Source organism: Aptenodytes patagonicus, chromosome 2, assembly GCF_965638725.1.
Source record: "Aptenodytes patagonicus chromosome 2, bAptPat1.pri.cur, whole genome shotgun sequence".
In the NCBI taxonomy this organism is placed as follows: Eukaryota; Metazoa; Chordata; class Aves; order Sphenisciformes; family Spheniscidae; genus Aptenodytes; species Aptenodytes patagonicus.
Window position 1 is genome coordinate 166,905,284 of NC_134950.1, and position 14,165 is coordinate 166,919,448.

Below are 14,165 nucleotides of genomic sequence, written 5' to 3' on the forward strand. Positions count from 1 at the left end.
GCAGTTGTCTTATTTCCACCTGTCATAAATTCTAGCTCAACACCTCGCTCCATCCAGAAAATCTTGCTCATCTCTCCACACCTCTCTTTATGACCTCCTTTGTCCTCTCTATTTATCTCACTGCTGGTGGCTTTCCAGCAGTCTGATCTTCAAGCAGATGGTCTTGGGAAACTGATTTGTAGGAGCAAATTTTTCCCAAACTGCTGCCATTTCTGAATCCTCCCTCTAAAATTTTAACAACTGACTATTTTTCCTGGGAACAGTAGAGCTGTATTGTTCCAGCAAACTTCTCAACAATGTAAGAACAATGTACGGACAATTAAATCAGAAAGCCTTAACACCAGCCACAACTCCCAAGTCATGCAGCCTGAGTTTCCACATTCATCACGCTGGATGCAGAGCCCAGTGCTCAGCAGTGACTGGCGCTGGAAAAGGGAGAGCAAATTGGCTGAACATGGAGGCTGGCAGTTCTTGACTGACTGTTCTCCTGTGGAATCCTTCTTCCCCAGGATGTCTTTGAAAGCAGCAGGCTCTCCCAGGCAGATAGCATCTCTGCAGGGTGAGGGCAGCCCTGTTAGACTCAAAGCTTTCAGAAGCAGCAGCGGAGTCTGAGCTGCGGTAACTTTCCCCTGAGATCAGTCCCAGCGACCGATAACAAACTCTTTCGGCACAAACCCACCTCTCTCTCAGGATCCGTGAGAAAAAACAGCGGCACAAGAAGCTGTTAAAAGCCTTCTGCGTGCAAGCGCCTTGCAGCAGCATGGCCCCTGGAGTGGTGCCAAGTGCATTATTTTCAAATAATAAAATGCAGCTTGGCGCATGCCGGCGTCAGAGGTATCCATTCCACCTCCGGCTCCTCCTCGTGAGGTTACTGAGTCAGTAACGGTACAGAGCCGTCCCAAGGGAAAGGCAAGCATGAGGCTTGCCAATTCGTTACGAACAAATCTCTCCTTTCTTTCATCTCTTTCTCCCCTGGTGAAAGGGAGAGATCACTGGCTCAGGACCGGCACTGTGTCCGAAGGCAGGGCTTCGTGCCACAGGGAGGGCAGGAGATGCACGCAGAAGGAAAACAAAGCTGAAGCCATTTTAATTCCTCTTCCTGGTTTCCAGAGAAGTGGTTCAGGTTAAAAACGTTCTCAGAAATTAACTTCTAACAACTCACCACCTCCAGGAAAAAAGTTATGATCCTCTCCCACACCAGCATTTTAAGGGAGCATTATTTAACCTAATGACTGCAGGTAAGTAAAACCAGAGCTGAGACATCAGGGAGGAGAGTGTGTGTGTTTGGTCACGGTTACAAGAGCTTCCTGAGCCCTGGGGAGCACCTGCACTTCAGAAGCTTACGGGAAGGGTGTGACAGCTGGAAGTTGAGGAGAGACCCTCAAAAGAAGGCATTTTCCCAGCTGAAACTGAGGAAAGCCCACTGCTTCCTATGCAGGGTTAAAAGAGCGTGGAGGAAGCTAGGACAGGGGGTTAGAGGCTGGGATTCATCCACCCTCACTCGGATGTCTTAGTTTTAGGTGCTTAAGTCTGAGGAGGACGCTCCCTGGGTGGTTCCCCTCATCCTGACATTGGGTCTAGGGCAGATCTGGTGACTCTCGGTCAGGAGGAACTTACTGTCCCCTTGGCCTATGGGGCAAACCCCTGGGTGGAGATCCCAGCTTGCCACACTGCCCTTCACCTGTCTCAGAGCGTGGGAGCTCAGCCCCATCCACCGTGCCCCGAGAACCGGCTTGCCGGATCTGTCAGCATGAACCGAGCCAAATACCACAAACAAACCGCAGTTAAACCCAAGCACCAGTGCCCACCTGGCCCATCCTTCTCAAAAAACAAGTCTAAGAGTTACGATTTTTGCTACTGCATATAACAGTTTTATATCTATTGTAAGAATGCACGCATGCATATAAGTGCATATATGTATGTGTACAAGATAAAGAGGATGTTTTTCCCTCAGCCACTGTTTCACTAGTGCAGTTGAACAAGCCCTTGCTATCAGGACCTTTGTTTGATGGTGATGGAGCAGGGGTGCTGGTCTGGGTCCGCTCAGACCAGCCGGAGAACCAGTTCCCAGAGCATTGTCTTCCCAGTAGAAAGCGGCGAGATTAATATTAACTATCAAAAGGAAGGGACCGTTCCAGTTTTGCTCCGGTTCATACCTGCAAGCATCACTTCAAACTTGGGAAGAGAAACAGAGGACTTCTGGAAAAAAACAGGTTTACATTTCGGATTGCAAATGAAATGAACTGGACCTAAGCATGGTGCTCCATAGGGGACTGTGCATTTCCATCGCTCACCTGACGAGATGCGACACATTTATTCAGGGGGAAGGTTTCTTTCTCGAGCTGCAAAAGAAAGCTCACCCTTTGTGTATGTTAGCTGACACACCTCTGCTGACAGACACCTAAAGTACGTCAAAGTAAGTAGGTACCAAACAACCCAACCCAGGCTTCCACTGGGACTGGGTGCTGAGCAAAGGTGTGAGTTGCCTTATATGAGCTTTAAGGTCTTTGAAACAGAGCCAGACCTTCACAGGATCTTCTCTCAAGGGAACACCAGCAACACACGCCTTTTTGGTAGCAGTCACCCACACTAGTGTTATCCTCTAGGCTTGCGTTCAGCACCGCATACGTAGTGTGTTTACCACCGTTTCACCCAGCCCTTCCAACCCAGCGTGGGCTGTGAGGTCACTCTTGGTCCTCCTGTGACTTTGTGGGTGCCACTCAGTCTCCACCCGTGTCTCCCCACTTCAAGTGATTGCTCCTTGAGGAGCACCATCCCACCCTCAAGAGACCCTGTGGTTGTGTTTCCTTCCTGAGATGACTTTTGGTGGCTATTCTCTGTTGTGGCAGGAAAGGGGTCCAGGGAGACAACGGGGCAAATGGAGATGGGGTGGATTACTGGGAATGAAGGGCAGAGGGACATGGGGCAATAAGGGCAGTAACTTTGCCCCTGTGGTACCATGTGCTGTATGATGGATGGTGGTGGTGCATCACGATATTGTGAGCTAAACCCTGTGCTGCCCAGCTCTGGGGCTCCTACACGCCTGAGCACAGCTCTCTGCCGACATGGCACAGCAAGGAGCAAAGCCCCAGCCCATGGGGCCGTGCGTCTGGCACTCGCTTGGCATAAAAAGTGAAACCCAGTCCATGCAGGACCACAGCACGCGAGTGCGGGAAGAGCGTGCAATCCTCTCTTGGCAGAAATGAAGGCCAGCTTTGAGAGAGTAGCATGTCAACCGCACAAAGCCAAATGAATAAAACGTCCCTGCAAATACGGCAAACAGCTTTAGATAGTCATTCATCCGGGACCGTCTTTTGCACCCAGAGCTGCCAATGGGAGTTTTGTCTGAGCACAGGGAAGGGAACCAGGCATCTGAAAGACTGGGATGGGTTGGGTTTGCTCAGACCCAGACAGCTATTTCATAGAAAGCAACAAAGTACAGTAATTCAGGCTCTAGCACCCCCCCAAAGGGAAGGTGGGTATCTAGATAGTTTCTATCACCCAAAAAAGAATATGATTTCTAGCACTGCTTGTTTCTTACCCTGTTCAGCTGTTTTTGTAAGAGCAGTTTTAAATAAAGGGCCATCCAGAAACCTATTTTTTCATCCCAGGGCATGGCAACAGGGCATTTTTAGGTGGGAGAGGTTGGCTGCTCTGAATAGCTCATTCCACAGGAACTGCCCGGGATGGAGCTCAACCATGCAATTTAGCATCCCCTATGTCTCATGTCTTTGATGTGGATATAAGGTAATAACAAGTTTCACTGTTACTGTAACCAGCACTGCCTCAGATAAGCATGAATAGGCTCAGATAAAGATGAATAACAAATGGTAGGATTTCTTTTTCAGGCAGAGGTCCTTGAAAATCAAGGCAACTGAAGCAAATGCACATCATCCGATGTTGGAAATTAACATTCAGAGGACTTTTTGGACTGAAGGATGCCAAAGACTTAGCGACAATATTCACCTCTTTCTGCATTCCTTTTACACCCAGAATGGGTGGAAATACAGTAGAAATGTATAATCATCCAGGATAAATCATAATTAGGCCCACTTCCAGGGTTGTATTATGTGGAAAGGGAGAGCATGAGAAGAGAGGTTTTAAGGAGTAGTAGGAGCACGTATCCCCTTGTGACTGTACAATCTGTTTCTCTGAGGGGTCAACAGAAGCTGAAGAATATATGTGAATAAACAAAGAGCTGGAGCAGAGATATTTTGGGTGTGGGGTGTCCACATTGGAGTCCTTCCCCGCGCAGTTGGACATTCCATACATAGAAAGCCCAACCTGTGGATTTGTGTCAGTCCCAGAGCAAATTTCAGGAGATTGCGAAAGAGCCCGTTCCCTGTGATGAAGGAGGGACCTTGAGGAGGGGTGGTGGTGGCACGTGCGTTCCCCAGGGTGGCTAAAATGGAGCTGGGCCAGGTAGCACAAAGGTAGAACAAAGGCAGCACAAAGGCTTTCACTGTGCCCCGAGCTCCCCTTCATTGCACAGGGCATTTCAGGGCTCTGCTTCCAAGTGGGCTACCATGTATTTAGCATTATTTAAAACTGAGGGAAGGCTTTTGGTCCAGCAGGACGTGCCCGGCACAGAGCAGAGCCCCAGCATCCTCCAAGCACAGGGCAGGTGTCTGAGCCGGTGTCCTCCTTGGGATGAATGACCACAGCATGGGCGGTGCTGGAGGACCAGGCTGCAGGACAGATCCAGCCTGAAGTCAGAGTCCGTGGTGCATCTTCTCCACATCACGTGTCCCACACCTCCCCAGGGGGTCCAGAGCAGAAAAGGTAACAACCTCCATGCTTAAAATCCAGAAAAACTTGCGCAGCTCCACGGAAAAGATCAGGAGGCACCATAAGGATCTTCAGCATCCTGGGCCATGCAAGAGCAGTGATTTATTGCCTCAGCCTAACCACAGCTCCAAGATACGAGAAGGCAGGAGACCAGGATGACACTGTTTGCGGCCATGGCACGAAACCTTTGCTCCCATCTGGGAGACCTTAGCAACTGTTGCCACAAAGTCCTGCCTAGGCAGTAACGTCATGAGACCTACGTGTCCCCCGGTGGGAAGGGAGCCGGAGGAGGAAAAGGACAGCCTGTTCATGCAGGGAGGAGGAGGAGGGGAGGCTCACCTGGCTCTGCTAGGAGGAAGGCGAGGGAAGATGGTCAGGGCTTTCCTGATCTGCACCACGACGGCTAGTGCCCGTCCTTGCATTTGCTTCCACCCGGCACCTCAGCCCACGCGGCAGGGAATGGTAAAACCCCGCCGAAAAGGGAGGCCGATGCTCTCTGACTGTCTAATCTCTATTTTGCAGGCTCTAATCTGCCCATTTAGTGGTGGTGTGTAAAGAGCACCTGGATGATTCACCACGTAAGTGCTGCTCTTGTGGGGCCAGTTTGCTTCAGCTGTTGTAACATTTGTTTACATCTGTGCGAGGGTAGCCTTGAATAAGTGCGAACCTCCCACAGATGCTAATTCATATCAGTTCTCCGCTGTGTTAAATATTTATGTTCTTAATAGGCACGCCTAAGAAAAATACCGGCAAGTAAGCCTGCAGTCAACTCCATTACAACTCAATTTTATCTCAGTGCAATTTGCATCTCAAACGAACAGGATGAGAAAACACTCTGTACTTACAGAGCAAAACAGCCCAGCAGCTCAGCCATTAGCAGATCTATCGATTAGACGACAAGAAGACCTATCGATGAGAACTTACAACGACTTTTTGTCACTGCCTGGACCCCTAACCGCATTGCAAAGGCAGGCGAGCTTTACGCAAATCCCCACAGCAGCAAAGCATTAAACAAACCAGGCCAAAACAAAACGCCGTTAATTGTTCGTTGCCTGAAATCAAAGCCAGCCTGTGCAGAGAGCTAAACGCAAAGCATGTGTCCTCGGAGCTGATACGTAGCCCGGCTGGGTGCTCGGGGAGCTGATAGCGCTGCTTGTTCCAACCCCAAACGGTGCTAATCACGATGGGCTCATTGCTTTCAGTAAAGACATCCTGGCTTACACCAGCTGAGCCATTTTTAAAAAGTATGAAATCTATTAATTTTTCTTTGTTTGTTTCTTACTATTCCACGGAACAAAAGTCATCAAACTGTTCTGGCCTTTAGAAAAAAAAACTAAGAGGGGTGCAGGGAAGCTGCTTACCTTGCTGGAAAGCGTGCTGTGTCCTTGCAGGTCTCCCTTCTCTGCTGAACCCAGCACTTTCTCTCCTCTTTGGTGAGCTAGGTTCAAGGCACTTTTGTTTGCTGTTCTGCTACCTTGTCAGCTCGGGAACAGCAGTGTTCGGTAATTCAATCCTCTACTTAACCACAGAGACACTCCTACTCGGAGATCACACCCATTCCCGGGCGCACGGAGGGACAAAGAAGGAGCCGGTGTGAGAGAGTTTCAACCAACTCACTGTTTGCATCAAATATCCACCAACCCTGCATTCAGGGAGCAATAATGATTAAGTGCTGCTTTAATTAGAAACCTGTTTTGTCCGGATTTAAAATTGCAGGGGAGGTTTTTTCCCCCCCTCTTTTCTCTATCTCTGCTGGACAAAGTGAGGCGCGGTGCTGCTCTGTGCCACGTTAACGCTTGGGCCCAAGAGTCCCAGCTCTAGTCCCTGACTCTGTCCCGAATTTTGGCACAGTTGGTCTGAGGGGAGAGGTGCTCGGGGCAGACAGCCTGTTCCTGCGCTCCCTGCGAGGCCGAGCTGGGTCTCCCTGTGCTCGCAGGCTGGAGCCCTGGGGGTGCGTGCAGCCCAGGGCGATGGGGAGCAGGGATGAGGATTGCCGTCAGGATTACCGGCTGAAACGGGGACGTAATGGAGCACTGGAGCGTGCAACCGGGCTGCCCGCCCAGGAGAAAAATAATGCTAAACCAGAAAACCCCAGCGAAGCTGGCAGCGTTTGCTGTAGCCGCCTTCTGCAGCAGAAAGCTGTGTATGTGGATACTCATTGCGATATCGTAGCTTATCGTTAAGAAAAAAGTATATGCAAAGGTCGGCTGTCGTATGCAGCTACCCCCTTTGAAAGCTGCCCTGATGCCACCGGCAGTGGGTGACCTGAAGACAAACCATCACCGCTCAGTCCCAACTGCTTCCGCGTGGCCTCTGCATGGTGCTGCTCGCTGCCGGTGGAGGGAACATCCCTCGCTGGAGAGGGGTGGAGGCACCACTTCTCACCCTGTCGTCACCAGGCAGCTCTGCCTTCGGGGGACCCAGGACAGTGTCCAGCTGGGTTTTGGGGACGGACACTCCATGACCACTCTGGACTGGGAACCATCCAAGTCCTTCCCTTCCTATATATTAAGCTTCTCTTGCCATTTCCTTAATTTCTTAGATTAACCCCCAAAACTTGAATATAGATACGGATCAGCTCATCAGCGAAACCAGGTATCAGAATAGGTTTAAACCAACACAGTTTCCACAGATCTAGTCCACTGGCCCCAAGGGACCTGTAATGAGAAGAGCGCCCAAAATATCCATGACATTAGCTACAGACCAGTCTACCACTAATCACAGTTAGCTGCAAATCAGGGCACGGGTTGAACCTGCTCATTCAGCCTGGCTATGCCCCTATCTGAGAGGAACACCTCAGAGATCTTAGTTTCATGGTTGAAGATACAAAACTGACTCATAGCAAGCATTTTATTCCTTAATGTCAGTAGGCTACAGCTCATAAAACCCGTAACAAACATCACCTTTCATTTTTCATTCTTTTAATTTCTGAAAAATCATACTGAGTCTCTTCCTCTGTTGCAGGGGACAGAGGAACCATGTTTCGTGTCTTCCTCCAGCCCACAGGAGATGGGGACCAGTGGCAGGACCTGCTTTTATCTTTATCAACCCCAAGCCCACTGCTGGCCCAGCGGTGAGGGTCATACACCAGCAGCTGTGGTGGGAGGCATTAGAAGCTGGGATGAGGACACCTGGAGACCTCAGAGGATCGGCACCAAACTCCATCGTGCTCCGCTTCCCCTTTTGCCACATGAAGTCATTATCCCCAGCACCAAGGGTTTAATTAATAGCTGCTGTGCGTCCGGGTCCTTTTCAGTGCTGATATATGCTGATGTAAACCAACCCGTCTCCATGGCTGCGGCTCCATGAATTTGAGCTCTGGGATGAAGCATGTCATTCTTATACCCGCAGCTTTCGTAATACACATCAGGGTCATGCACAGGTGATGTTTGAGCTGCCTGTCCCCACTCCTTTCCATCGCCACAGTGAAAAAGTAGTAAATAATCCTGGTGAGCTTTTAAGGAGCCCAAATCTGTAGAAATATATGTAAAGCAGTTTAGAACAGTCAATGCCGAGGGAAAAGAAAATGTTTGTCATAAAACATGGGCTCATTTAGTGCTGAGCTGTAGGCACTTTTGCTTTCTGCTAATTCTGGTCATGCCATGGGATTATAGAGCAGAAAACATTATTTCCGAGCAGTTTAACTCAGTACTGGTGGAAAACAGAATAGCCTGACTTTCATAACTGAAACATGATCTGGGATGTTCCTGTTCCAGCTATTTTTCTCATGTGCATGACCTGATGCACTCATATTCTGGTCCTAAGCCTTGACTTGGTATTCCCAGAGCTCAAAGACCTTGTGGTTTAACTTTTTTTTCATGCGTACAGATGGCAGATGGGGCTGTTCTCAGTGTCCCAGTGCAAGCCTAAGACACTGAAGACATTGTCACAGGCTGATGCTGGGAGGAAGACTCTGCTGAAGTGCAAAAGCGAGGTTTGGCAGCGTAATGGCCCACATCTGCCTCAGCCTCGGCCATCCCACATGCCTGTGGACAAGGTTAACATTGTCCATGGGGAAACAGGCTCTGCCAAGGATGTATTTGCAAAATGACACGTTGCAAAGGTATTTCCACCCTGCTTTTGAGTATGGAGCTCCGGGAGGAAAGAGGGAAGGGCCAAACCCTGCAGATGAGATAACACGGCAGGGGCCTCATGGTTTGGAAAAGCAAGGGAAGGAGGCAAAAAACCCCCCCACAAGCTGCTCAAGACACCAGTGCAAAGACCCATCGCTACTTATGTGAGGTTAAACGTCCTGACTTGTAGCAGACAAAGCATTGCATGAATTTCTGAGAACGTTTCAGGAGAGATTTCCTTGACCCACAACCAAAGCATGTGACATTTTACTACATGTTCCTCACGCAGCCTTGCTCAGACACTTCTCTGCCCTACAAAATCATCATGTCCGAATGAAAATCTACATAGTGCCTCTTACAGGCAGATCCCCACAGATCTGATAGAGGAGGATTGGGCTATAATTTACTGCTCCGCCATCCGCTGTGCTCCTGGGTATGGGGAAAAAGATGAGACATCAATACATATGCATGTATATCGACCATAATACATGCAAGGACCTCACTTGTTGGGGCTTATAACTTGCTGAAGCAAAAGACCCCCCTGAGAAGTACATCTCAGCCAGCCGTGGCATCTAAACCGTGAGCAAGGCAGGGACGACTGGCAGCCGTGAAGGACTGAGCACCAGCCTCAGGATTTGGCCCAGCTGCGTGCAAGGGGAGTTTTGATGCAGGAAAGTGAACACAGTTTTGCTCTTTGGCCTGGCAGGCTTGGACCGGTGGAGGTCGGGGCTTCGCGTGGATACGGTTTCGTAGGGCAGTGCTCTGCGAGCACCAGCTGACTGGGCAGCACAGAGCTGCTTCTGACAGGTAACAGTGTGCTGGTTAATGGTTAACGGCAGCAAATGGAAATGTCTTGGAACAGGGGAAGGTGCCCGGGCACCGGGGTGAGGAGTGCTCCTGCGCTGCAGTGGCACGGTGCAAGGCTGTGCTGCACCGACAGAGACACAATCGTCTTGAGTGTTAGGGAGTCATTGCAGCCTCCTCTGGTCAGATCGTGTCAGTCGATGGCTCTCAGCACACAGAGAAGCCTTGATCCTGCAAACGAGCCCTTTCAGCACAGCTCTTGGGCAACGCTGTGCACTGAGCCGTGTGAATGGCGGATCCCATGGAGGCAGGAGTAGGATGGGCCAAATCCTCTTCTCCCTATTCAGAAGGAAAGAGTGGCCTTAAGCCAAGGACACAAGGGTAAATGCTGATTTCGGGCAGGAATAGCTTTGGCGAGATCTGTAGAGATGCACTTCGCCTTCCCGGAGCCAACAGCCTGCAGCAGGTTCAGACAGGAGCGGTCTCTCTGGCACAGTGGTTACAACATTGAGGCAGAAGAAACCTGTTGCTCCAATTTATTGCTTGGCAATCTTAGTGCAAAACGCATTTTAAGCCAGCCATGCTGGGCTGTGAATTGGGGATATGGGGCTCATGTTTCCTCAGGCTTATGGGGAAAAGTACCTCCCTGCAAAAGAAAAGGAGAGGGCCAGAGATGATGACATCTTGTAGCATGACAGCAAGGTCTGCCAGGGCTTCTGGTCAGTCTTGAACCCCTTTTCTACATCCTAAAATGTCTATAACCCTTCCTTGAAGGTGGGAGGCACAACTCTAAGTCTCTGCTAGGAAGGAGAAATACCTCAGTGAGTATAACTGCACTGACTATAAACATGGGATTTAACAAAACTGATGGAAATGACCATACTGTGCCAGACCTCCCTTGGTCCTTCTGCGTGAGCTCTGGCTGCTACTGAAGGCTTTGCAGAGTGATATACTGCAGCGTGTTTTCTTTTCTAAAATTACATTTGGGGGAATGTGGAGGAAAATCCTCGGGGAGTGTGTTTCTTCCAGACTCCCGCTGGTGAACGAATCCTGCCTTGGAGCAAAAGAGCTACCGTCACCTTTCAGGAGGTTAATCTGCAACTCTCCCAGGCACAGGGTCAGCCGGGGAGGCGGCAATCTCCAGGGGTGGCTGGCCGTGCCAGCGTGCACTGCGTGTGTGGTTTCCTCTGCACCTCCCTCCGTTTGCTCTCATGCCCCGCCACCAAGAATTAGCAGGTGGACTGAGAAAACAGGATAGCCGAAGTGGGACCGTGACGTGGCACGGGCAAACAGCAGCCCTGGCTGCCTTCCAGACAGAGGAGGAATGCAGCACAGGGGCCCCAGTTCGGATCTGGATATATTCAGACCGTTGTTTTATCTGGGGAGACTTCCAAAAGGACCTGGGTCCCCCAGACCCACCACCCCAAGGTCACCGTCAAACCCTACTCCTAACACTGACGCCAGAGTTTGGGCACCTGATGTTCTTCGGGTTGTTGGTTGACTATCTGCTAGGATGAATGTTTGTGCTGGAAAAGTTTAGATTCGCTACTACTTCAGAAAATTAGCCTGCTTTTCCAAAATACCAAAAAGCTTTAGGGAAGTACTTGGTGGCAATGAAGACTCAGCAGGAGCTGGCCCTTTAGGTAAAGAGATGGAGGATCTAGTGGGGTGAGCTCCAAGGCAACGTGGTGGGCTTCACAGAGTCTAACCATGGGGGAACGACATGCAGGAAAACAAAACGATTGTGTTCCTGAGTGTTTTTCTCATTTTTACATAAGCCACAACCAGCTGAGCTGAGGATCCGGACTACCAGCTGCTGATTACTGTTATTAAATTACAATCTTCTTCTAGAGATCTTAAATCCTGATTCAACCATTCGCAAAGCAAATGCAGATGACTTACAGACTTAATCCCAGGGTAAGGTATCGTGGGAGCCTTGCACTGAGATGTTTACCTCTCTGTCTTAAGACGGTAGCAGGGATTATCGCTTGTTGTTATAGGGATGATACCAGGGAGGGAGCATAGGATACAGATGGATAAGGTTTCCCAACCAGTATCACTGCAGGAACTGGCTAGGAAAGACAAGAACAAACCCAGATCACCCAAGCACCAGCCTGGCAACTTGGTAACGAAGACCAACCTCCTCCTGAGCATCCTGTCGCCACCCTGTCCTCAGCCCTCAGCCATGGTATGGAGCAGATGTTTCCCCTAGGTAGAGCAGCATGTCTACCTTGAAGAGGTAGACTTGGACATGAGGAAAAATCTCTTTACTGAAAGAGTGGTTAAACATTGGACCAGGCTGCCCAGGGAAGTGGTTGAGTCCCCATCCCTGGAGGTATTTAAAAGACGAGTAGATGAGGCGCTTAGGGACATGGTTTAGTGGGTGGTGGTGTTGGGTCGATGGTTGGACTCTATGATCTTACAGGTCTTTTCCAACCTTAACGATTCTAAGAGGAAGACAATGAGGAGAGGAAGACAAAAAGCAGAGATGATCAGTAAAAACAAGTATCCCTACAAACGGGGCGGTTTTGCAAATTGCTGTACAGATAGTTAAGAAGTTTCACAAAACCTCAGGGGCTCTCTCGCAGCCCTAATGAAAACCTTATGAAACCCAGCAAATTCCAGCACGCTTTGGTCAGGGTCATCAAGCAGAGCCTCTGCGATTTCCAGCGTCAGCTGAATCCGGCAGAAAGGAGACATTTCGCAGCAAAGGCTGCACAGGCAGGGGAGGCTCAGCCACGCCGGCACTGGTTAATGGGTGTGCGAGCCTGGCGAAGGTTATCCCACGGCAGCCCTCGGGCGGCAGAGGAGTACCTTGTTTGTGCCATGGTGGTGATACCCCCTGAGGTCCAAGCTCCTTGGGACTGTCCTGTCATGGGAATCACACCACAAGCAAGCGAGACGAGGGATTAATGCCTTGTTCTCACACGGGAGCTGAAGCGAACAGAGGTTATTTATGTCTTTTGGGCAAGATTACATGGGAAGTCCGCACAAGAACTGGAAAGTCGACTCGGGTTCCCAACAGCTCACCCCCACCCTGCAGGAGATGTGACCTGGGTTTCTCTCCTGTGGGGTGCAAGGCTTGTCCTTTAGCACCCAGTGAAGCCAACTGGCCCCAATAGTTTTAATGTGAGTTAGGATCACTGGATGCTGAGAGGTGTAGTTGCAGGACACGCCGGCTTTAGTGGCGAAGGCTGCTGGAGCTCTCGCTCTCACCCTCGCTGTTTATTTTTTTCAGGCAGACCAGCAGTTTTCACAACTGTGGGAAACCTGGTTGCTCACATTGGTGACCATACCCGAGTGCCCACAAAATAACTCCGTCCTCCCTTGCAAACTTAATTTTTAACCCGTCTCATTTCAGTGACCTGGCTGCACATGTGACTACACAAAGTCACTCTCTGCTAAGGACTGGGGTGAGGGGATGAAATCCTGAAGCCCTGCCCTGCTGACAACGCACACCAGCCTCCCCCATGAAATTAGGGTCACAGCAGCTGCCAGTCTTATCTGAAATTGTGGTGCCCAGACGTGGGGAGTGGGGGGGATGTCCACGTAGCCATGTCAAATGGGAACTGTGCCCTGGGAGATGATCTGGATTTTTCTCGGGGACTTTTGGGTTTGTTCCCCAGGTCTTTCCCAAAAATAGAGCAAAAATTTCCCCAGGACAGGTAGTCTGGTAGCTGAGCTGAGTTTACCAACTCCTGTTGTTCACATCTGCTGAAGAAGGCTAATGGATTTCAAATCTTAACAGGCAAAGGGATGCAAGGACAAACCATGCAAGCTGCTGAGCCCCGGGACCTGCAGGCAGAGCCAAGATCGTGCCTACAGTGCTCAGGGGACAGCAGGTAGCCGGGGCTGGGGCCGGTCCTGCGGTGAGGTATTGTTTGCAGGAATGCAGCCCTGCCTGTGCCAACCAGGAAGGAGCGAGAAAAATCAATCACTCTAAAGGCTGAGAAATTGTCATCCCGCCAAATGTTGCCCCTCCCTGTTTTTCATCGTCCCCAAAGGGCGCAAGAACACCCTCTACGCCTGACGAGCACGCTTGGTCCATTACCCCCACATATCAGACATCGGTCACGTCGCGCTGCTGGAAGCAGCTCCAATACCGCTGCTGCAAGCACGAGAAGGGCACCGATACTCATCACAGCCTCCGTTCAGCTGATGAATGAAGATCAGGCACTTTGCTAGGTCCTTACGCACTTCCCCGTGTGGCCTACGGCCTGCATGTCATCTCCGCCTACTTCTTGTAGACCTGCCCAAGGATCAGACGTAGGAGATCACATGTAGGGTGGGCTGGAGCGGGCTGGGTTAACTAGGACCCATAGAGCTTCTCTGAGAATGGAAGATAAAGGGCTATTTGAGGGAAACAACTTGGTTTTTGTTATCACAGAAGTTTCAATGGCTGAAGAATTAGTGCACCCATTTTTTAGGCAACATCACAGTCTAGAGAGTTAAGTTGCCTCATCAGAAATGATTTTCAGAAAGTCAAAGCCAGAGCTGAAA

At 50.2% G+C, this 14,165-nt stretch overlaps 1 protein-coding gene across 1 annotated transcript in view; it reads right to left on the reverse strand.

The window, feature by feature from the left end:
• VILL (villin like) overlaps positions 1 to 6,414 on the reverse strand; it is a 39,333-nt gene extending 32,919 nt beyond the window's left edge. Inside the window, exon 1 of the mRNA XM_076332004.1 lies at positions 6,150 to 6,414. The gene's annotated coding sequence lies outside the window, so the exon portion shown is untranslated. The remainder of the gene's footprint in view (positions 1 to 6,149) is intronic.
• Positions 6,415 to 14,165: the final 7,751 nt, after the last annotated feature.